This window comes from Macaca mulatta, chromosome 11, assembly GCF_049350105.2.
Source record: "Macaca mulatta isolate MMU2019108-1 chromosome 11, T2T-MMU8v2.0, whole genome shotgun sequence".
Lineage (NCBI taxonomy): Eukaryota > Metazoa > Chordata > Mammalia > Primates > Cercopithecidae > Macaca > Macaca mulatta.
In genome coordinates this window covers 135104347-135128528 of record NC_133416.1, presented here as the reverse complement: position 1 = coordinate 135128528, position 24182 = coordinate 135104347, and the positions used below count along the sequence as shown (strand labels likewise).

Genomic DNA, 24182 nt, shown 5'->3' with positions numbered 1-24182 from the left:
CAACAAATTTCCCACAAATCTTAAATGTTTACAATAGAAAAAGCTTAATTATCCCTTCCATTGCATGTCCACTGTGAATCAATCACTGTGGCTTCACTTAACATCTTTTTCTCTCTAGGACCCATGATGACAGTGCAGTCACTACCTGGATCATTTCTGGGCATCAGGCCAGATAAAAAAGAGGACGTGGGAAAACACGATTTATTTCTAAAAGCTTCTGCTGAAAGTGACCAAAGTTATTGAGGCTCACATTTTATGAACAAGAGCTTGCACATACTTGAGTTCAAGAGGTTGAGCATGTATGATTGTCCCATGGGGAAGAGCCATGCATGAAAGGATACAGAATGTGGGTGAACTCAGGAAGTACAGATCACCTGATTTTTTTTTTTTTTTTGGACGCTCTCTCCCAGTCGCCACAGTGGTGGGATCTCAGCTCACTGCAATCTCTGCCTCCCAGGTTCAAGCTATTCTCTTGCCTCAGTTTGCCTCACATGCTGGAACTACAGGCATGTGCCACCACACCTGGCTAATTTTTGTACGTTTAGTAGAGACAGGGTTTTGCCATGTTGGCCAGGCAGGTATCAAACTCCTGATCTCAGGTGATCTGACCACCTCGGTCTCCCAAAGTGCTGGGATTACAGATGTGAGCCAACACGCCTGGCCAGATCATGTGATTGTAAATTCAGTTGATAGCTTTATTTTCTACCATGATTTCTCACCAAGAGGGATTTCTTATTTCTCTTTGACTCCCCCATAGAACCAGCAGCCAGTCCAATCCCCTGTGAGATCTCTGAACCATCAGCAAGAAGAAAAAAAGAAATGATATCAGATGGTCTCTATGAGCTACTCATTTCTGACTCTTGGCATGAAACAATGGAGAGTAGAGGCTCCACCTCGTCTTATTCTAGGCCTTTCTAGGGTGACTGTGTTTAAGTACCAGTTTCTTCCTCAATCCCCAAGGGTATATCACAGCCTGAAGAAAAACCCACACAGAATAAACATGGAAAAGCTGGTTGGAAGGTACGGTGGGATTGCAGAGCGTTAACCATCTCACTGTTCATCACCATGGGAGACTGAATTTTCTTTTGTTGAGGACCAAAATGGAAACAAAACAAAACAAAACAAAAATCCAAGCAGTCCTTCAGAGAGAAATCTGAGTTTAATTGATGTCACTAGTCAAAAAGGCGCAGTGAAGTATAAGAAGAAAATAAGATTTTTGCTCAGGCTGGTTAAGATTTTCTCTGGATGAATAAGAACATTGTTAAGTGATGAATTCCAGCTACATAATTTGTCCCAACTGATGATAAACATCATACATGAATGGCGCTGGCTTCCTCCTTCTGAATACCACGTGAGTCCTTTAGAAATATGAGAGAGGAGAACCAAGCAGTCATTTAAAGATTAGCCAAGATAAATGATCAAACAACCAATTCAGGGCAATGGAAGAAAGACAGTCTGGATGATTGAACAGTTTATAGAAACAGTTGCATATCAATTTTGAATGTATACACTCTTCTGTTAATGGAGGAAGCCTGGTAGATGGATTGCTTTAATCAACATATTGTAAACTATTTGGAGACTACATGATACATTGCATGAGGCCATGGCAGCAATTTCTTCTACACGTGTTAAGCACAGTCTCTGTAATAGTAGTGTTAGTAATAATAGTAGTGTTAACTACTATTGTGTGTGTTTGTCTATGTAATAACAGTGTTAACTATTATTAGTAAGAGTAGTGTTAACTATTATTGTGTGTGTTCTATGAAAACATGCAGTATACTTCACAGTGTGCTATATATTTGACTGTCTCATATACTGTCAGTTATTTTAGCATCTATGTGATTTGGGAAATATGTATAGTCCAAACATGTTCTCTGATTGGCTAAGAAGTGAGAGGGAAGTCATTTAATAGGGGCAGCAAGAAGGGGAAAGAATGAGTGGAGAGAGAGGAAAATTAGGACACATAGTTGGCTCCAGAACATGCATCATATAGTTCATTGCCACAGTCCCCAAATGTTCAGCAAGTCTGATGAAAATCATGAAATGCTTTGTATGAGCTAGCAGTCACCATAGTAATGTTGTGTAACAAACGATTCCAAAATTGAGTTTGCCTATATTGGCTGGGATTAGCTTAATGATTTTTCTGGTCTTGTCTGAGGCCCATTCACATGTCTGGCAGGGATTTATTGAATGGTTGGCTGACATGGTAGGACCTCAGCTGGGAAGTCCAGTTCTGCTGCCCATGGTCTTGTATCCAGAGTGGCCTGGCCCAGGCTTAGGTTCATGTTGGAGGCTGAATACTGAGAGGGGAAGCAGAAACATTCAAGATCTCCTGACACCTGGGTGCATTAAGGTTGCATTGTCAGTCCACTTTATTCTGTAGACCAAAGCAAGTCACAAGGTCACAATGAAGTCAAGGGGTGTAAATAGGTTGGAAATTAGATTTTCAGAAAGTCAATGGTTGAGGGTTAGGAAGAAGCAGGGAGGCAATAACTCCTCTGCTTGTCTGGCCTGCCCTGTGGGTGGGCAGCTTTCAGCAGCTTGAGAGGAGCAGGAGAGAGGCAGAGAACTGAGAGTACTGTCAGCCAGAAGGTGGCCAGAGCGAACTGGAATGGGCAGTGACAGCCTGTGAAACATCTGCTGTATCTACCTGTATCTCTCTGTTGTGTCTGCCTGAAGACCTCCCTCTATTTCGTTTGCTTGGCCTACTTTGAATTGCCCTGAGACTTCAGATTAAATTCTAAGGAATTTCTTTCCACCCTGGATATTCTGCTTTTTGCCTGTGCTATAATATCTGAGTTTCTTGACTCTCCCACAGCTCTGATCACACTGTCATTTAATTGCCTGTGTGTTTGACTGTGGTCCGACTTAGGCAACCACCAATTAAGAGCAGGAGTTTTCCTATGTTGTTCGCCACCACTGAACTCCATGGTATCTGGCACAGTAGGCACACAATTGGTATGCTTTTAAATTTTATTTTCTTCTGGCAAAAACACATAATACGAGATCTACTCTGTTAACAAATTTTTAAGTGTACAATAAAATACTGTAAGGCACAGGTACAATATTTGATGCATTCTGAATAGTATTTAGCCAAGTTTTCCACACATACCTAAACTCAATTTTATGACAAGCCTGAGTTAAATTTCCCACTAGATTCTGAATAAATAGTTCACATTTTCTCATAAGGCATTTTACCTACAAGAACTTTGGAAAAAGCATCTTCTGTCTGTTGGGTACAGAAACCACCTTTCAGGACAATAAAATGGAAAGTGTGGAGCAGCCAGAAATAAAGCAGTAATAAGACAAACTTCCCCCTAAAAATTTGATTTCTAAAAATATGTGCATTGTATGTCTCCTTGTATTAACGAATTCATGGAAAATATGTCGTTGTTAAATAACATATGACAATAATCAGTAGACACATAATGATTTTATCTTTCACACCTGGCTAGGCAAAGAGTTTGCCAAAATGTACTGTAAAATATGAGATTATTATTATTAGGAGAAAGAACATGTGAGTACTTGATGCAAGCTGCTGCTTTGTAAGAATTACGACACAGAATCCAGGGGAGGAGTCAATCACGCAGATAAGCCTTAGACTCTGAGCCCAAGCAAGGTGATTGCAATTATGATGATCTATTATTCCACCGTGAAGTTAGGTAGGAGGTCTATTGAGAAGTTCAGGAAGATCTTGGTCAGGAAAATCATCTTCTCCAACTAACTTTCCAATCCTGATTTCCTGATTTTACCTTTCACTACAGAACGTATCTACCCACTCTTTATACCCAAGTGTCTTACCCAGGGGTTGGAGAACTCAAACATCTTCCTGAACCAGATAAGTAATTTCAATGCATGCTCTGTTCCTGAGCCTTAGACAACTTCATCCTCTTGGAATGTAGATTTAATGTAGCCAGGCTCTCTTGTTGTAGTAGAGATTCCAGAAATAGAAATATTGGATCTACCAGTGTTTAGTTCTCCTGACAGTCTTTGATCTCATCTGTCCCTGTTTTTTTGTGAATTCTATTTGCATCTGGATCTCTGCTTAATTTCTACCACCTTGGTCCGAAACCCCCCTGGCCAGTTTGTCCTGTGATTTCTCTCTCCAACTTATAGACTCTTCTAGGAACAGGCCATGTGAAATTCATCTCTGATTTCTCGGAATAATTAGTTATACTTATTTCCATCTGTCTTTCTCAGAAAATAATTTTTCATATTTTAAGACATCTTTGTTATTGGGAAGTTAAAATTTCAAAAGTTTACGGCAATTCTAAAAAACCACCAAAAGGGTGTCATGTTCATGGCTTGCGTTAAAAAGAATAATCATGAATAGTAATAATTATTGGGGGCTTATGAGATGTCAGGCTGCAGGTGAAGGATTTTACTTGCTATCTCTTATTTGATCAACACAGCAGTCTTATGAGAAAGGTACTATTATTATCTTAATTCTATATATTGTGAATTAGGAAAAAAAAGTTGAATTGGGGAAAAGTTGTGACTTTGAAAAGATAAAAAAGATTACTGGATACCTTTGGTGGGAAACTAGGCAATGTTGACTTATTTGATTCTGTGGTGGTTGTATTAGTTCGTTCCTGCACTGCTATAAAGAAATACCTGAGACTGGGTAATTTATAAGAAAAGAAATTCAGTTGGCTCATGGTTCTGCAGGCTGTACAGGAAGCATGGCAGCTTCTGCCTCTGGGGAGGCCTCAGGAAACTTACAATCATGGCAGAAGGCCAACAGGAAGCAGGCACCTCTCCCATGGCCAGAGCAGGAGCAAGAGAGACGGGGGAGGTGCTACATACTATTAAACAACCAGATCTCATGAGAAGTCTGTCAGGAGAACAGCACCAAGGGGGATGGTGCCAACCTATTCATGAGAACCTGCCCCCATGATCCAATCACCTCCCACAGGGCCTCACCGCCAATACTGGGGATCACAATTTGACATGAGATTTGGGTGGGGACACAGATCTAAACCATACCAGTGGTCTTTCTCACTTTCATTGTTTTTCAGCTAATTTATAGCTCTGTAAATTGTAGAATATTTATAGTAATGCAAATTATTCTTGTCCATAAAAATGCAACTTTTGTCTGAAGGAGAGTCAGTTGATTAATACATAGATATTGACTAGTTTTGACAGTTTTTTTTTTTTTATAACCTCTTAAGCATATTTATTTCATCATTCCTGGTGGGTTTATCTATGTGTCTTTAGATATTCTGTGAACCAGTTATTGCCTCTTGCTGGCTTTCTCATTGATTAGTGATTTAAATGATATGGTTGAAATATGTTCATCTTATATGAGAGTCATGATTATACCTTTTTCCACAATTTCTCTTATTCTCTCCCTCCTTTTTCTCCCTCCTACCTTCCCTCTTAGAGAAAGTATTTATTAACACATAGAGGAGGTGGATTATATGGATGCAAAAATATTAAGAGAAAGATTTTGGATTTAAGGTTTATGCATGGCTATGTCTAATAAAAAAAACACTGTCATCTTAACTGCCTTATCTTACATTCTATAAATCTTTCTTGAGAAACAAGTTAGAGAGAGGATGTTAAATATCTGCATTCTGATGGAATGCTCAAAACTTTCATGATCCTTCACAGGAAGAAGTCAGTTCTTGTTTTAAGTGAGTTTCCTTCTGATTAGTTCAGGCTGCTAAACATGAAAAGAGTAGAAGAAAGATGTTTTGTAGTGTATTTAGTCATTCAGTCAATATTATCTGTGAAGAACTGCATGCTGTTATGTTCCAGAAACCATACCAGATTCCCCATTTGGGGGATGACAGTCATTAAAGCCATCTACATTGGGGGAAAAATCCTAATGCAGATGGAATTCATCCGGGTGGATTCTGAAAATGTCATGAAGAGTCTCCCCACATTCCTAGGATACAAGCTTTACGTGCAGCAGTTACACGAAAGGATAGAGAGACCCAAGCTGCTGTGCATCTGCAGGACCTGAGCGGAAGTTTTTTATTTTTATTTTATTTTTCCTGCACAGCCTCTGTCACCACTTTCCTCCTGGCAGCATCCTGAAGTGCAAAGAGCTGCCGCCCCTGGACATTCAATGACCTAGACTCAGACCTCCAGGGAAGGACACAGTCTCCAGGCTCAGCCAGTCGGCAGGGACTGTGACAGAAAGGGATATGTGGCCAAGTCCTTCTGGTGGGATACAAACCTGGACTTTGGCCAAACCTGGTGAGAAAGAGGTTTAATCTCAAAATCAATCTCACTCTTCCTCCCCCCACCCCAGTTCCCTGTCCCCCCTCCCTGCCTTCTGCTGTGGTTGTTAAGCTGATAGGACGTAAAGGCCTCCACATGGAGCCAGCTTGCCTGAAATAATGCAGCCAAGAGGAAATCAGATTCGTGTGGTGAGGCCAGGCTGGGCTGACTGAGTGCTAACAGCACTGTCTGAGTAACGCAGTCTCTCCATGTTGAAGCTGGCCTTCAGCTTTTTAGTCATTGTGATTGACTAGTGGAGGAGAGAACTTGGATAATTCATTCTCCCATTGCCTTCGTGCCTCACCTGGGTCCTGCCAGTGGCTCTGCGTAGCCACAGTTACAGTGAGCAGTGCATCTTCCCAGGTACTTGCCTCACAAATGCCTTTACCCCCGACTTGATCCTGAGCTCGATAGAGACCTTCTATACCTTCCAGGTCCTAGAAGGCGCCTTGACAGCCCTTGATTCTCTAACCTGCCCAGGTCCTCTATAAACAGGCCCCTTGTTCAACTATCTTCAGTACACTTTCTGTGAATGACATCCTGTCTTCTCCCAGGGCCCAAACTGACGCACGAAGTTGCCACTTTAAAGACCTATGGACTGGCTGTTGGAAAATCCCCCACGGACAGTCCCCACGAGCATGGGAACAGATGGCCATCTCTGATAAACGCCAGGAGAAGCTGTTGGCTTACATCGAAGGGATAGATTATAAAAAGCTATGAATCTTCAAACACTGGAATCACAGGCAGTAGAATGAGAGGCTCAGATGCTGAAACTTTTGGACTGAAGCAAACCGTCAGCACTAGATTTTAGTCTTTCTTTTCCCACTTGGCTTTGGAGGCAAACGCTCAATGGGACCACTGACTGATTTACCAGAGTCATTTAGCTGGTTTCCGCTTTCTCTCAAAATCAGTCTCTCTCTCTCTCTCTCTCCCCTACCTCCCCATTTCCCTCTCTCCCTGGGCAACACACACAGAAAGGTGAATTTGAGTAAGTTACATTTATCCAGATGAAACTGAATTGAATGTAATAAGCTCTATCATTATTATATAAATGCTGTAAAGTCATGATTCTCTGTTTCCTTCATGGTTTTATACACAGTTCTTAGGACAAAGACTGTCTCCTTGACCAAACTTTAGTCAGGCTTCCCTGAGCCTCCTCTAGACTAGGCCTATGAGAATTACAGACCCTCAGCATGAGCAGTTTTGTCCATCCTCGCCCCAAGAGGCTTGAGTAAGCACTAGCATCGTTTCTGTTAGTTCAAGTCTGGGTCCCTAGGATGACAACCCCACCCTCTTTTTTGTTTTTTAGAGACGGAGTCTTACTCTGTCGCCCAGGCTGGAGTGCAGTGGCGTGATCTCAGCTCACTGCAACCTCTGCCTCCCAGGTTCAAGAAATTCTCCTGCTTCAGCCTCCTGAGTAGCTGGGACTACTCAGCACATGCCACCACACCCAGCTAATTTTTTTGTATTTTAGTAGAGACAGGGTTTCACCATGTTCTCCAGGCTGGTCTCGAACACCGAGCTCAGGCAATCCACCCGCCTTGGCCTCCCAAAGTGCTGGGATTACAGGCGTCAGCCACCACACCCGGCCCCCACCCTCTTAAGTTCTTCCTGAGGAAGCTGAAGACTGCTGAGTCTACTGCTTGTCCCAGCCAAGTCCTGACTATATGCCCCTGCCTTTCTTTTCTCAAAGCATTCGCTCTAGAAAACTTGCCATTGTAAATTCTGTCTCTGCTCCTTGAAGGACGTAAATCTTCTCCTGGCCTCCTCCCAGTTTTTTAACCTAGAAGCATCTCTCTCCTGGACCTGGAAGCCAACCCTTTGAAACACGGTCATAAAGACAGGACCTCTGTCTCCTGGGTCCTGTGGGAGGGTCGGAGCCTAACTCAGATAAGCGCCATTTAGCAAACATGGGTGGCCTAATCATGTCCATGTCCAATGCTCCCCTTAATATCCTTCTGTATTTTTCACTTAGCACACCCAGGAATTTTAAAAGCCTCCTGCCTATTGTATCACTGAATATGAACTCAGTTGATACTGAAATCGCCCTCTCCTGCAACAGTTGTATGTATAAAATATGTCTTACTTTTCTTTTTCTTTCTTTTTTTTTTTGATGGAGTCTCACTCTGTCGCCCAGGATGGAGTGCAGTGGCACAACCCTGACTCACTGCAACCTCTGCCTCCTGGGTTCAAGTGATTCTCTGGCTTCAGCTCCCAAGTAGCTGGGATTACAGGCATATGCCACCACACCTGGCTAATTTTTGTATTTTTAGTAGAGACGGGGTTTCATCATGTTGGCCAGGCTGGTCTCAAACTCCTGACTTCAGGTAATCCACCTGCCTCGGCCTCCCAAAGTGCGGGGATTACAGGCGTGAGCCACCGTACCCAGCCCAAATTATGTCTCACATTTTAAACAAGAGTCTGGCTTTCTGCTGTTTGACACTTCACACATAGTAGAAGTTCAATAAGTACTTGCTAAATGAATAAGTAATTGTTTCCTTAGGGAAACGATCAAGTTTCCTTGTGTGAAATATTGCAAGATGCTAAGTACATAATAAGTGCTTAATAAATAGCGATGGATGGGGAACTGGTTGTGGAGCCCTTGACCCTAGGTTCTGTGTCTGTTTTTGCCACAGAGTCTTCAGGTGACCTTGGGAGTTCATGCTTCCTCTCTAAGCCTTCGACCCCAAGCTGAAAGAATGGAGCTTCCGGAGATGGTACTGGGTGCCTCTGCTAGCTGAGGCATTGCGTGACTTTTGGGACATGAGGTTCTGCCACTCTGATCAGTCATCATCACCGTGTGTGCACAGAGAGCACTGCAGAGGTTCCCATGGTGCATCCCCTCAGCCGCCTTGCTCCTGGCAGCGCAGAGGCTGCCCTGCCCACTCCCAGCGCCCCCTCCCACTTCCTTCACGAGGAGTGCAACGCTCCGGCAATTCCTGCCCCTGGGTATTTTAATTAACTAACCACTCAGCCTTTTATTTGTCAAACACAGATTTATAATTAGCTCTATTTGGCTTCCTGGCTTCCCAACTGAACATGAAGAAGAATTAACTAATTAAACTAATATATCTATTATTTAAGGTTTATTTACCTTTCTCAAAATTTTGAGGAACACTAGTTCTCTTCCAATCATTGGTTAAACTGTTAATTATAGAAAAGGACCTGGTTTGTAGACAGAGCACAGAATGTGGGCTGCACATGGGTTAGTTCTTTATTTTTTTATTTTTGAGACATAGTCTCACTGTATCACCTGGGCTAGAGTGCAGTGGTACAACCTCCGCTCACTGCATCCTCTACCTCCCAGGTTCAAGTGATTCTCCTGCCTCAGCCTCCTGAGTAGCTGGGATTACAGGTGCGGGCCACCATGCTCAGCTAATTTTTGTATTTTTAGTAGAGTTGGGATTTCGCCATTATGGCCAGGCTGGTCTTGAACTCCTGACCTCAAGTGATCCACCTGCCTCGGCCTCCCAAAGTGCTGGGATTATAGGTGTGAGCCACCTCGCCTGGTCACACACAGGTCGGTTCTGAAGGCAGACTTTCAGATCTTCAGGGCTTGCTGATTCTATCACTGAGAAAGCCCTCTTAGGACATGTGGATCAGCTGGTCCATGCAGTGGAGCAAAGGTTACACGGGAATCTCAGGTGTGGAGTGAAACCAACCTGTCAGGAAACTCAGACCCATGCGCCACTCTGAGCTCTGTAATGCCTTTGTCTCCATGACCCATTAGACATGTGAGTCTGGAAAAGTTAATTAGCACTTTGGGCCCCAGAACCTTTTCCCATGAAATGCAGAATAAAGTACTCTATCTGAGAATTGCTGAATGATTGTGCACCATCCCTGTGTCAATGAATATTAGCTGATTTCCAGGATTCTTAGCTGCAGAGAAGGGTAATAGAAAGTAGATACATTATTGATTTAGTAACAGTTTTATAGGTATAAGAAATACTACTCTATTAAAGGTTAACATTTTTTATTATGGTAGTGTATTTGTTTACGTCTAAAACAATGCTAGAAAACTAATGTGAAAATATGGGCAATTTAGAGCCAAATAATATACTTTATTCTTCCTTCCCACTTTTCACAGCTACAGCCGTTCAAACCTCTAATCCTTGGAATCCCGGTGTGAGAAAACTCCAGTGAAAATGCCCAGGAAATTCTGATTGCTGCGGAGACATTGAGGGAATCAGCGAATCTGGCAATGAGGTACCTGCAACCCCTGGAGGCAGCTGTCTTAATGAAGATGTGGGAACAGGGAGGCCTATTGCAGAGAAAAAAGGGGGGTGCTATGATTGGGCTGTGTCTAGTTCTAGATCCTTGAGGAATCGCCACACCGTTTTCCACAATGGTTGAACTAGTTTACAGTCCCACCAACAGTGTAAAAGTGTTCCTATTTCTCCACATCCTCTCCAGCACCTGTTGTTTCCTGACTTTTTAATGATTGCCATTCTAACTGGTGTGAGATGGTATCTCATTGTGGTTTTGATTTGCATTTCTCTGATGGCGAGTGATGATGAGCATTTTTTCATGTGTCTGTTGGCTGTATGAATGTCTTCTTTTGAGAAGCATCTGTTCATATCCTTTGCCCACTTTTTGATGGGGTTGTTTGTTTTTTTTCTTGTAAATTTGATTGAGTTCTTTGTAGGTTCTGGATATTAGCCCTTTGTCAGATGAGTAGATTGCAAAAATTTTCTCCCATTCTGTAGGTTGCCTGTTCACTCTGATGGTAGTTTCTTTTGCTGTGCAGAAGCTCCTTCCTAACACTCGTTAATTTGTTGACAGGAAAAACCTACTATTTGGCTGGATTGTAACAACATAGTTTTGATCATGTTTTCACTTATCGGTAACTTAATCTGCAGTATTTGATATTAGCTTTCACATATAGTCGTGACATACACAATCTCTTTAAAATAGATGTATCTTAGAAAAATGAGTCAATTTAAAGAAAATAGATTAAGTAAATAATAACGGAGGTGGTACCTAATAGAGGAAGATGGTGACTTTATTGTTTAAAGGACAAGTTTAGAAGCTGACACTGGGGCTCGTTCTACAGTAAATTCTCTGCAGAGTCCGTTCCCGTCCACAGGGAGGCGGTAGTGAGACACTCACCCCTGCAGTTTTGGTCTTGGCTCTTCTCTCCCGTCTTTGAAAGCTGTCCTTGGAGATGATCTCCAGGCACACAATCCTGCCAAATGGAAGCTCCCAATACAAATGACTTCATGCCACTTTCTCCAGCACAGAAGAATATGCGATTCCTCAGGAACATCACTATCACTAGGGATGATACTTTAACTGCATCTGGAAGAACCAAACTTTTTTGTTCCATTTTCCCCTCCAGCCTGCTAGGTCATAGTGTAGCTAGCCATCAGGATGCATTTTCAAAGAGAGAAAGAGTTTATTTCACAGACATCTGGGAATGTTCTAAATGGTCACGCATCTCTTTACAGCTGGGATTGGTTATGATGCAACTAGAGAACTCCATATTCGTCAACTTTGTATTTAAGCAAAAGTGAGAACATGCCATGGATACCCACGTCTTTGAAAGCTGGATAGTGTTTACAGATGTGCTGCCAGAGTGTAAAGGAAGGATGTTCATAGACAGAAGCACTGAGAGGGAAAGTCCATGAGGTCCCTTCCATCACCTGGGATGTGAGCTGTGGCTCCCTGTCTCCTAGAGCTGCTGTCAGCAAAAGTCATTGGCATGGGTCTTTCCAGTGCCACTTGGGGTCTGTTACTCGATGGGTCACCCAGTAAAGAGGAAATAGGAAAACAAACAAACAGACAACAAATATAAAAACACTGTTTCAGCCCGGTGCAGTGGTTCCTGCCTGTAATCCCAGCACTTTGGGAGGCTGAGGCTGGTGGATCACGAGGTTAAGAGATCGAGACCATCCTGGCCAATATGGTGAAACCCTGTCTCTACTGAAAATACAAAAATTAGCTGGATGTGGCGATGCGTGCTTGTAGTCCCAGCTACTCGGGAGGCTGAGGCAGGAGAATCACTTGAACCCAGGAAGCGGAGGTTGCAGTGAGCCAAGATTGTGCCACTGCACTCCAGCCTGCCTACAGAGCGAGACTCTATCTCAAAAAAGCAAACAAACGAACAAACATACAAAAAAACTCTCGAAACTCTCCCATGTGTCCACTGTTACACTGTAAGGCTTAAAATTAAGCCTACTGGTATGGGTTTCCTTCACACCTGGGGAGGTTGGGAGGGACTCAGATGGCCCAACTGCCAGTTCTCCTCACTAATCTGCTCCCATGGTTAAGTCCCCCAGCCAGAGAGCCCTCCTCACCATGGGGACTGGGCAGAGGCCCTGTCTAATCCTGAGTATTGCATCTCAGTTCCCAGCTACCCTTCAGAATTATTTAATAGCAAGCTGACTGAATCTGCCCCTGGGAACCAGAAGTTACTTGATATGGTTTGACTGTGTCTCCACCTGAATCTCATCTTGAATTGTAGCTCCCATAATCCCCATATGTCATGGGAGAGACCCGGTGGGAGGGAATTGAATCATGGGGGCGGGTTTTTCTGTGCAGTTCTCATGATAGTGAATAAGTCTCACGAGAGTTGATGGTTTTTTAAAGGTGAGTTTCCCTGCATAAGCTCTTTTGCCTGCCGCCATGTAAGATATGACTTTGCTCCTTATTTGCCTTCCGCCATGACTGTGAGACCTCCCCAGCCATGTGGAACTGTGAGTCTATTAAACGTCTTTCCTTTATAAGTTACCCAGTCTTGAGTATGTCTTTACTAGCAATGTGAGGACAGGCTAATTCATTACTTCAACCTTTCCTTCCTACAAAGCCTGCTTCCCATAGCCCCTACATGCTCACTCTTCTCTATTCTCCTGTGTGCACCCTCTGTGTGGCCCCATGCGTGGTGTGTGCTGTGCTCTTCCTCCAGGCTATAAGTCTGTGTGAGTGATCAGCTACCATTATTGTCCTCTGTCCAGGCCCAGGGATCAAGTGTTGAGTCTTGCCATGGCCCTAGTGTGGGAATTCCTCCCTCATCAGCAGGGTGAATAGGAGAAGGCAAAAACCACTCTTTCCTCTCCCACGTAGTATTTTTTTGTCCCGACTGAAAAAAAATAGTCTTCTGTCCAAATTCTAAAAGTGAGGAGATAATGCAAATTACATGCTGCAGTAGAAACTTCAGATCCAGGTGCATGAATTGGAAGCCATGTGTGGAGTGAGTGTAGACAGTTACCACTCAGCCTAGGTAAGGCCCGAGTATGGAGACCCCATTGTCCACAATCCGTACTGTGATCACCCTCTTGGTAGGAAAAGGGGAGTGAAGATCACACTTGAGAGCAGATATTTAAAGGGGTTTCTCACTTCCTGTATTGCAGAAGGTTTGAATGTGAAGGGCGGAAGATGCCTACCAGATTTACACTCATTGGCTTTAGAATATGCACAGGAGTTTAAATTTCATTATTAGTAGATTTACTGCTGAGAAAATTCACTTTCTACAACAATTTCACTCTATCCAGCTGCATTTTAGAAATGATGACATTAGGTCTAGTAAACAGCGTGAGATTCCAGAAAGAGAAATAGTTCTGAAATAGTTCCCAATAGTTCTGAAAAATTAAGTATGTTTTCACCAAACATTTCACAACTGCTTAATTAAAAATATCTGCCATTATTTTGATTAGAATTTCAGGAGGCTGGATGCCTTTCCTTATCTGGTCTTTGTAGGTGTAGCTTGAATAATTGTCAAGAATGATTACCTAAATGTCAAATTGCCTTATCTGCCCATGTCCTACTACACTGCACTGTCATGTAATTAGCAGAAAGTAAAGGTCATGACCTGCAACGTCAACGTGGAAATGACTTCTCTTTTCCCCTGGAGAGGAAAACATGATGAGTGAGATTCAGGAAAAGCCATGGCTGTAGATCTCTATGTGTTGATATAGAACAATCTTAAGGATTTATCACTGAGCAACAGAAAGGATCAGAGCTAAGGATATCGTCTGCTTCCATTTGTGTTTCTTAAAGGGTGAAATACACAGGCGGGCAGATCACCTGAGGTCAGGAGTTCGAGACCAACATGGCCAAATGATGAAACCCCATCTCTACTAAAAAATACAAAAAAAAAAAATTAGCCAGGCGAGGTGGTGGGCACCTGTAATCCCAGCTACTCAGAAGGCTGAGGCAGGAGAATCACTTGAACCCCAGAGGCAGAGGTTTCAGTGAGCCAAGATCGTGCAACTGCACTCCAGCCTGGGCTACAGAGTAAGATTCCATCTCAAAAAAAAAGGGTGAAATACACTTGGATATGCACTGGATAACTCTGGAGGACTATACGTGCATGCACACACACACACACACATACATAATGACTATGTGTAGAGACAATTCTTTACCTAGGGTAAGATAAAGGATTTTTTAGCTGGGCACAGTGCAATAACTCATGCCTGTGATCTCAACACTTTGGGAGGCTGAGGCGGACAGACACGTTGATCTCAGGAGCTCGAGACCAGCCTGGGAAACATAGTGAGACCCCTGTCGCTACAAAAAATACAAGCATTAGCTGGGCATGGTGACATGTGCCTGCAGTCTCAGCTACTCGGAGGTTGAGGCAGGAGGATTGCATGAGCCCCAGGAGGTTGAGGCTGCAGTGAGCCGTGACTGCACACTACACTCCAGCCTGGGCGAAGAGCAAGATCTTGCCTCCAAAAGAAAAAAAAAATTATTTTCAAATGTATGTTTTCCTTTATGTTCATTTGCACTGTATATTTTTATCATGGTAAACATAAAGTTTCGTTTTATTTATCACATATAAGTACTGATTTATTTCACTATCTCCTTCAAAAATAATAACTATAACACATATTTATATTACCAAACATTTCTTTCTTATTGTAAACCAGACAATATACTAAGACGTTTAATTATGGTGTTGCATTTAATCTTTATGAAATTCCCAAGCGGAAGGTACATATTAAACTGTCTCATTTTGTAGATCGGGAAATAGAGGCTCAGGAAGGTTCAATAATTCCTCAAAATACACCACAAATTACCCCGTTCTCCCACCCTCAGAGTCAGCCAGCTTAACCACTGCACTCTGAAATCCTTTCAATTTCAGACAGGTTATGGGGTTCCCGTCTAATACACACATTTTTGACTCCTTTGCTCAAATCTCTGGTGTTTTAAAGGTTGTATCAGTGAAACTGGGCTATAAGTTAAGGGTAATTTCCAGAAGAGGTTTTTATTGGCATTTAAGGATCTTAGATTCATTTCGTATTTTAACTTTTTCAAAATCAGTAACCTAAAAAAGAAATTTCAATTTTTACAAATAGCTCACATTATTTTTAAAAATCATTTCTTTTTTCACAGCAATTAATTCCTGGAGTTTTAATATTGCCACTCCATCTTTAATCTTTTTACTGAATTGCCTGATGATAATTTGCATATCATTATAAATAATTACTTGCAAATTTCACTAGTAAAGCTCAGCTTGGAACTGTGACATTTTCCCAAAATAAGTGGTTCAACGAAGCAAAACTGCATTCATTGATTTAAAATTGAGCAAATATTTGGTAAAATCTACTATATATCCAATTTTGGGAAACAAAGAGAGTCAGTCTCTTGAGCTGTTGTCAAACTGCCCAGAGCTGTTTTGTTGAACTTGTTCACTTTTATTATAAACGGTGAGTAGTAACAGTAATTGTAATATTTTCAAGAGAGTACCTGGATTGAATGCTTAGTGATGCCATAAGAAATCTATTTTTTCTTCTTCTAGGATCATTACCTATGAGAGAAACACTATAGGTTTTATAAATAAAAAGCAATTGATTCAGAGTACTCGTCTTAGAGAAATGTGAAATACTCCATTCATCTGTTTATAAGTTTAAAGACAAGGAATATGAAACTATTCATTAATATAGTGATAAATAATTCAATCTTTTCTTTCAGCTCTACATTATGGTCAATTAAGGATGCAAGTGAGGAGATACAAAGCAGAAGCTGAAAAAATGAGAGCAGAAAAATAGTTGCTGTTGAGAATCACAAGAGCTCAGTCTGTCTGGTGTGGGCTGTATCCCAGGAGACTGCAGGGAGGTGCTCCCGCTGCAAAGCAGAGAAATGAACTTGTTGGTCTGTGTGGTCTCACCCTGCTCTACCTGTCAGTCAGAGTCAGAGAGGAAAATTACTAGCAAAGAAACAGAAACCCATGAAAAGACACACACACGCACAACACAGAGGGAACCTGGGGCAGCGGAGAAGGGGTTCCCTGTTTGTAGAAAATAAAGCCATTGTTGACTTGTCAAGGAACCCACTCACAGACTTTTCTTTCAGATTTTTTGGATCAATGCCTATTTAAGTCCTTCTTTATTAGTTCAAAATTTTTATTGAGGTTATTGTCAATTTAGGCCAGTTGTAAAACATAATATACAGTGATAATGTGTATACTTTACCCACTTTCTCCCAGTGGTAACATTTTGTAAATTATAATTGATATCACATTAAAGAAATTGACATTGATACACTCCACCAATCTCATTCAGATTTCCTGTTTTGTTTGTATTTGCAGGTGTATGTGTGTGTGGTGTTTGGTGTGTGTGATTAGTCCTATCAATTTTCTCACATGTGTAGGTTCATGCATTTGCTACCTCATTCAGTGGAGCCTCACAGCAGCATCACCCAGGATCACTCCTGTTGCCCTTTTATAACTGCATTCACGCCCACGCCTGCAGCAGCTGTCTCTAGCCTCTGGCAAACACTAATCTGCCCTCCATTTCTGCAGTTTTTTCATTGAAAAAGTGTTATTTAAATGGAATCATACACTACGTCACCATTGGGATTGGCTATTCTAGCCCTGCATAATGTCCTGGAGACTCATCTGCATTGTTGCCTGGAGCAATAGTTCCTTCTGGTTTATTGTTGAGTTGCATCCCATGGTATGGATGTACCCCAGCTTGTTTAACCATTTACCCATTCAAGGACCTCTAGACTGTTATTAGTTTGGGACTATTACAAAAATAATATTCCATTGTCTGCATATACCACAGTGTGTGTATCTGCTCAGCCACTGACGGACATGTTGGTGGCTTCGATTGTAAATCAAGCTGCTATAGACATTGCTGTGAAGTTTCCTGTGTGGACCTAAGTTTTCAGCTCATTCGAGTAAATTCCTACTAGTGTGACTGTAGGATCATATGCCACATGCATGCTGAGCATTGTACATTACCAAATTGTCTTCCATATTGGCCATATCATTATTTCCACCAGCAGTGAATGCCAGCTCTTGCTGCTCAAGGTCCTCACCCGCACTTGGTGTTGTCAGCGTTTTGGACTGTAGCCATTCTAAGACATTAGCAGAGGTATCTCACTGCAATCTCATTCACAAAAGTCGAACTTACAACTCCCTAATGAAATAGGACACTGAATATTTTTTCATATGCTTATTTTCCATCTGCATATCATTTTTGGTGTGGAATCTCTTCAGATCTTTTACCCATTTTTAAATTGAGTGGTTTATTTTCTCATATTGAGTTTTAAGAGTTTTTTGTACATTTTGGGTACAAGTGCTTTGTCAGGTATGAGCTTTGCAAATCTTTTCTCTTAGCCTACGGCGTGTCTTTTCATTTCCTTTACAGTGTCTTTCTCAGAACATGAATTTGTAATTTTACAAAGTCCAACTTAATCTTCCTACTTCATGGGTCTAGCTTTTTGTGTTATGGCTAGGATGCATATATATATACACACACACACACACACACACACATACACACACACACATACATATATATAAAACATCCAGTTTGCCAGTACCATTCATTGAAAAGACTGTCAATTTTACATTGAGTTGTTTTGTACCGTTGTCAAAGATCAGTTGACTACATTTGACTTGCTCTATTTATTATCTGTCTGTTTTGGTGCATTGATCTATGCGTATCTATTTTTTCTCTAATAACATGCTGTATTGATCATTGTAGTCTTATATAAATTTTTGCTATCAAGTGGTATGAGCCTTCCAATCTCCTTCTCCTCCTTCTCCCTCCTCCCCCTCCTCCCTCCTCCTCCTCCACCTCCTTTTCCTCTTCCACCTCCTCTTCCTCCTCCCCCCTCCTCCTCCTCATCCGTCCTTCCTCCTCCTCCTCCTCTTCTTCTTCTGCTTCTTCTTCTTCCTCTTCCTCTTCTCCTCCTCTTCTTCTTCTTCCTCCTCCTCCTCCTCCTCCTTCTTCTTTCTTCTGCTTCCTCGTCCTCTTCCTCCCCCTCCTTCTTCATTTTGACCTATTCTATGCATTTTGCCTTTTCCTATAATCTTTAGAATCAGTTTCCAATATCAACAAAATTTCTGTTGGGAATTTGATTGGGAATGCATTGTATCTATAGATCAAGTTGAAAAAAATTGCATTTTAATATTCAGTTTTCAATTTATGAGCAGAGAATACTTTTACATTTATTTAGATCATTAGTTTAAAGAAAATTAGTTTTATAGTTTCCAAAATATGGGTCCTTTGTTATTTATTCAAAATGCTTTATTTTATTTTTTAATACATTGTATTATATTTATATTTGTTTTTTTTAAAGAGTTTTACTGGGCCAGGCGCGGTGGCTCATGCCTGTAATTCCAACACTTTGGGAGGCCGAAGCGGGCAGATCACAAGGTCAGGAGATCGAGACCATCCTGGTTAACACAGTGAAACCCCGTCTCTACTAAAAATACAATAAATTAGCCAAGTGTGATGGCGGGCGCCTGTAGTCCCAGCTACTCTGGAGGCCAGGAGAATGGTGTGAACCCAGTAGGCGGAGCTTGCAGTGAGCCGAGATCATGCCGCTGAACTCCAGCCTGGGTGACAAAGCGAGACTCTGCCTCAAAAAACAATAAAATAAAATAAAATAAAATAATAAAAAGAGTTTTACTGTTGCTTGGGATGTTTCTAACAGAGAAAATCATGTCATCTGTGAACACAGACAGTTTCATTTCTTCCCTTCCTATCTAGATACATTTGATTTTTACCTCCCATCTTACTGCACCAGTTAGAAGTTCCAGTATGATGTTGAACAAGAGTGGTGAGAGAGGACATCTGTCTTGTTTCTGATCGTAGGAGAGAAGCTTCCAGATTTTTCACCATTAAGTATGATGCTGGCTGTATGTACTTGGTTTAATTTTTCATATTCTTTATCAAACTGAGGATGTTCCTCTCTAGTTCTAGCTTGCTGGGAGTTTTTGTCATAAATGGACATGAGACTCTGGCACATGCCTCTTCTGCGTCAGTGGATACGAGCATGTGATGAGTAGCCTCTTGATGTTGTGAATGGCAGGATTGATTTTCCAATGTTAAGCAAACCTTTGAAACAGAGAATAATCCTGATTACTTGTAGTTTTACATTCCTTTTATACGTTGTTGAATTCATTTCACTGCTATTTTGTTGAGGATTTTATTGCCTATGTTTATGAGAGATAGCGACCTGTCCTTTTCCTCTGTTTAACGTCTTTAAATGTCTTTATTTGGTTTCGTTCTTAGGGTAATAAAGGTCTCATTATGTTTGGTGGCTTTTTTCTCTTCACTTCACTTTTTATGTTTTTATTTGAGAATTGTATATGGATCCACTTTATGTCCCTTAGTATGTCAAACTCAGCCTCCAGCAATTCATCAAAATTACCATTTAATCTTACTTTCAGTCTTCGTCTCCAGCAGTTCCAGCTCCTGGCCGGCTGATTTTTGCTGTGACTCTGTGAGTGCCTCTGTCTCCCCAGATTCCCAGTGGCAGTTTTTCCTTCAACTTCAGTTTTCTGATGGTCCAAGAACAGTCACTGATTTTTAGCTGGTCCAGCCTTTCCTTGCAAAGACAGAAATGACTACTTTCAAGTTCTCTGCATGTCAGAGCTTCAACTAGAGGCCCCACAGCCGCAGAGCATTTCAACAAGGAGTTACGCACGCAGGACCTATGAGCCTCCTCCACTCTGGCTGCAGAGTGGACACGGCCCCATCACTCATCTCTTCTGCCTCCCTGGCCCTGTGTGCCCCACAGAATAGGACAGATTCCTTAGCAGGACATTCAAATCCCTTCACTGAGTGTCCCCCACCTGCCCCTTCAGATCTGACTCCCAGCCAGCACTCTGAAGTTGCTTTGAGTGACCTGGTGTTGGGAGAGCAGAGTGGTGTGGTGGTTACAACTGCAGGTTCCTGAACCAGACTGCAGCATAGTTATCAGGATTCAAGCTCTTTTTTCCCCCCTGTTTCTCCTTTCCCCATTTATAGAATGGGGATGATAACATCCCCTTGATCCTAGACAGGTGCCATCTATTCTTACTATTAACCTTGAGAGCACAACATTGCATGCACTTCACTGCTTCTATGTCCCTGTCCCTGATTAATTGGTACTTGGATAGTGAGCGCACCCTAGCACTTTGTGTGCGTGTGCATCACGGAACTTACCAGAGTCCCATGCCAATAAGATTGCCCCAAAAATTAGAGGGAGGCTGCATGCAGTGGCTCACACCTTCAATCCCAACACTTTGGGAGGCCAAGGCAGGTAGATCCCTTCAACCTCCTCTCATCAACAGCTCTTGTTATAGTTGCAATTTTTCTATTAATAATGTAAATCTTTGATTTACTTATTTTTCCTCAACATGGATCTGTGAGCTCCATGATGGCCTGGCTTACTCAATAATAAGATCTAATAAATTGACTAATCAAGTCCAACAGAGAATTCATGGGCATGAACAGTGTTTGCAATCTTATTCTACACGATCTGGTGATGAATGTTGACTGAAGGCTTATAATTGGTTAGGTTCCTACTCTTGCATAAAAGGTATTTAAAAAGTAAACAAATAAGAGGTTTCTCTCATAGAGTTTATGATATAATTGAAAGATGTATATAAAAATTTGAGACAAATTAGAGAGAACACCATTCCAAATGTGTTGTGGGAAGTTTGATAAGTGCTCTAATAATATTAAACATTACAAAGAAAGGAAAAGTGAACATATACCTGTGTCTATGTATACATAAATGTGTGTGTATATGCATGTAGTATGTTTATGTGTGTACATATATGCATATATAATCATATATCTATGGTCATAGATCTATGACTTGCTAAATTCTGCTGTTCTGAAATGGCGTGCTTGAACTAGAAAGGTAATGACCTCATTGGGCATATAAAAGTCATCTGGCATGTAATCTCAATGATTCCACTTGTAATCATTAATTTGTAATCTGTATGTTTTGTCATAATTTCAACATACAATGTCATTTTAGTTGATGTTTATTATATATTAAATACTTGTGACTAAAAACCTAGTTGTTATTTAATGTAAGCTATTCATTTAGTCCTATAAGTTTTTCTACATGTTCTGGAAATACATAATAACTTTATTTATATTTTTTATTGTTTTATTTTATTTTATTATTATTTTTTATCTTTAATTTTTTTTTTTTTTTTTTTGAGATGGAATCTCGTTCTGTCACCAGGCTGGTGTGCAGTGGCGCAATCTCAGCTCACTGCAACCTCCACCTCCCGGATTCAAGTGATTCTCCTGCCTCAGCCTCCCAAGTAGCTGGGACTACAAGCACCTGCTACCACCCCCAGCTAATTTTTGTAGTTTTAGTAGAGACAGAGTTTCACCACATGGGCCAGGCTGATCTCAAACTGCTGACCTTGTGATCCCGCCTGCCTCGGCCTCTCAAAGTGCTGGGATTACAGCTGTGAGCCACCGTGCCCAGCCCATAATAATTTTATAATGGTCTCATAGTCAGATCTGTCCACAAAATATTGATATAGGTAATAAGTCATAAAGCATTAAGCTCGAATCGATGCCTGTTCCAAAAAGACACTAAAAATTCATGAGTTGAATGGAAGAGACAGCTCAATGTGCATTAATAGAATCCAATAGACAGACAATTAGCACAACACTTAGCTGTTCAGGATTAAAAGTACAGAGGAAAACATACCACACTCTCTCAAAACATTTCTAATAACAGTGCAAGAGTCAGTCATAGTTGATATTTTTATGTTCTCCAGACAGCATCGCTGCAATTAAAAAAATTATAAATGTTAGCAAAAGGTGAAACTTTACTGATGCCACCAGTATTTGTGTTAATACTTGAATTGCTATTTTGAAGAAGGAACAACAATGTGTTTAAATACATCTACTCTATTTTTAAAAATGGATTAGTGGGTTTTAAACTGTGTACCATGAAACCTAAGGTTCCAAGGTAGTAACTGCTATGTTTGGTGACAGGGTGCAGAGGAATGCGGGGAGAGGTAATTTGGTGTAACGTTCATGAGACTCTGACAGGAGAAGCACATTTGTTGTTGCTGTTGTTTAGGTTTCAGGTCAAAGGACAATGCTGCTTACAACAACAAACCCACAGAGACAAACAAAAATGAACCTGACAAAGATGAGAGAAGAGGTATATCTTTTCAGTTTTGTCCACCTGTAATAAACACAGTGACTTAAACTGTCAGGGCATTTGCTCTGGACTTGAGACACCCAGTGGCATTTGCATTCAGGGATGGCGCAGCAGCTCCACAACACTATCAGAAACCCAGTCTCTTTCCTTCCTTCCATGCTTCCTCTCACAACACATTGCCTTGTTTCCTATGACTCGTTACGTCAGTGTCCCCAAGCAGCTGTCCTAGATTCAGTGTCACATCCTCACTGAGTTCCTGTGTTGCAGTGGCACTAGGTTCATAAGAAGTGCATCTATGTTTATGGATGTCCAAGACAGACCTGCCTAGATGAGCTTTTCCAGGTCAGATTTGCAGCTGAAGAAGTGAATGGGATTCAACGAAGTGATTGGGGTTCAGTAGGAAGCGATGATCACATCCCATCCAACACTTCTGCCACAAACACATCCTTAAATTCCAGAGCTGCTCAAGAGGAACTTGTGCTTTCAATACTTTTGAGGGGATAAAAGAATATGAGACCAAGTGAGGTATAAGTCCCAGTGAGGTGAACATAAATCAACATGAATTAGTCACTGAAAGGAGGACCATCATTTTTTTTTTCCATCAGACTGAATTGTAACAAACAAGAGGACATATCAGAACACACATCAATTCTGGATGTCGGTCTCCTTTTCAAATGAATGCAGTCCATCCTCCATGTCCGTTGAATTTCTCCAGGAAACAAACACCAAGGCAGAGTAAGAAGTGTGAGATGCATTGAGCATAGCATTGGTGATAGATGGACAGGGAGAGACCATAGGAAGGGACAGCCATGTCACAATGCAGGTTTGACACCCGTGAAAGGACAGGGTGAAGGAAGGGAGATCAGAGAGGCAGAGCTCCAGGTGGCAGTGGAACTCAGGAAAAGTATTGGCCAATCCATCAGGGAACTCATGGGAGGGCTGCCCATGGACACGTCTCGCTCTGAGTAACACAACCAGACCCAGGACTCCACGCTGTGCTGCAGAAGTGCTGTGGCTGGGGAATGCTAGTGTACTGTGCTCCTTGCACAAAAAATTCTTGAAATCTGAATGACACAGTTCCATCACAGCTTTAAACGGCATATTAGAAAATCATTTTAGGAAGAAGAAAAGTAGAAAATGTAAACAAAATAGAGTATCATTGAAACTGCCTTAAGTCTATCACTCAAGAACAAAATGTCTGAATATTTGAGTCATGTTTTTCATGCAAATATAAACCTATACATGTTGAATCATACAAGATTAAATGGTTACAACAAGGATGACTTAAATTGTTAACTCATGTTGATTTTCACTAATTTATAAGATGATGTCACACATATAAAAAGTTACACTTCCAAACCAAATTTAACATAAAAAAATGAAAGAACATACTATGCTCCTTTGATGTATTACTTACGGGTACGGAGCCCCAGTGTATAGGATGGAGATGTATTTTAAAGATGGAAATTCACTACAGGCTATGAATAGCTTTTGGGACTGAGCTAAACTACACCCCACTGGAAGCAGTTTGAAAGCATATTCCTCGTTGCAGTGCTATTTGTATCTCAGTTTTACAAGCCATTTTGAAG

The 24182-nt window shown here is 41.5% G+C and overlaps 1 protein-coding gene across 11 annotated transcripts in view; it reads right to left on the bottom strand.

Moving 5' to 3' along the window:
* LOC114670999 (uncharacterized) overlaps nt 1-24182 on the bottom strand; it is a 142213-nt gene that overhangs the window by 43023 nt on the left and 75008 nt on the right. Inside the window, exons 2-3 of one of the 11 annotated variants that reach the window (XR_013400730.1) lie at nt 19853-20016; nt 18340-19523 (exon numbers count right to left, since the gene is read on the bottom strand). The exons of the other annotated variants lie outside the window; for them this stretch is intronic. The gene's annotated coding sequence lies outside the window, so the exon portion shown is untranslated. Of the gene's footprint in view, nt 1-18339; nt 19524-19852; nt 20017-24182 lie in introns of those variants that run through there. 11 annotated transcript variants of the gene reach the window in all.